The sequence below is a fragment of the Chiloscyllium plagiosum genome, unplaced genomic scaffold (assembly GCF_004010195.1).
Source record: "Chiloscyllium plagiosum isolate BGI_BamShark_2017 unplaced genomic scaffold, ASM401019v2 scaf_54, whole genome shotgun sequence".
In the NCBI taxonomy this organism is placed as follows: domain Eukaryota; kingdom Metazoa; phylum Chordata; class Chondrichthyes; order Orectolobiformes; family Hemiscylliidae; genus Chiloscyllium; species Chiloscyllium plagiosum.
Genome location: NW_025215379.1, coordinates 213,360 through 213,629, shown reverse-complemented (window position 1 = coordinate 213,629; position 270 = coordinate 213,360).

Genomic DNA, 270 nt, shown 5'->3' with positions numbered 1-270 from the left:
CTCCTTGGATGCTGCCTGACCTGCTGCGCTTTTCCAACAACACATTTTTCAGCTCTGATCTCCAGCATCTGCAGTCCTCACTTTCTCCTGACAAATTTGTTTCTCAATTTCCCTCTGACTATTGGGGGGTCTATAATACAATCCCAATAAGGTGATCATCCCTATCTTATTTCTCAGTTCCACCCAAATAACGTCCCTGGATGTATTTCTGGGAATATCCTCCCTCAGCACAGCTGTATTGCTATCCCTTATCAAAAATGCCACTACCCC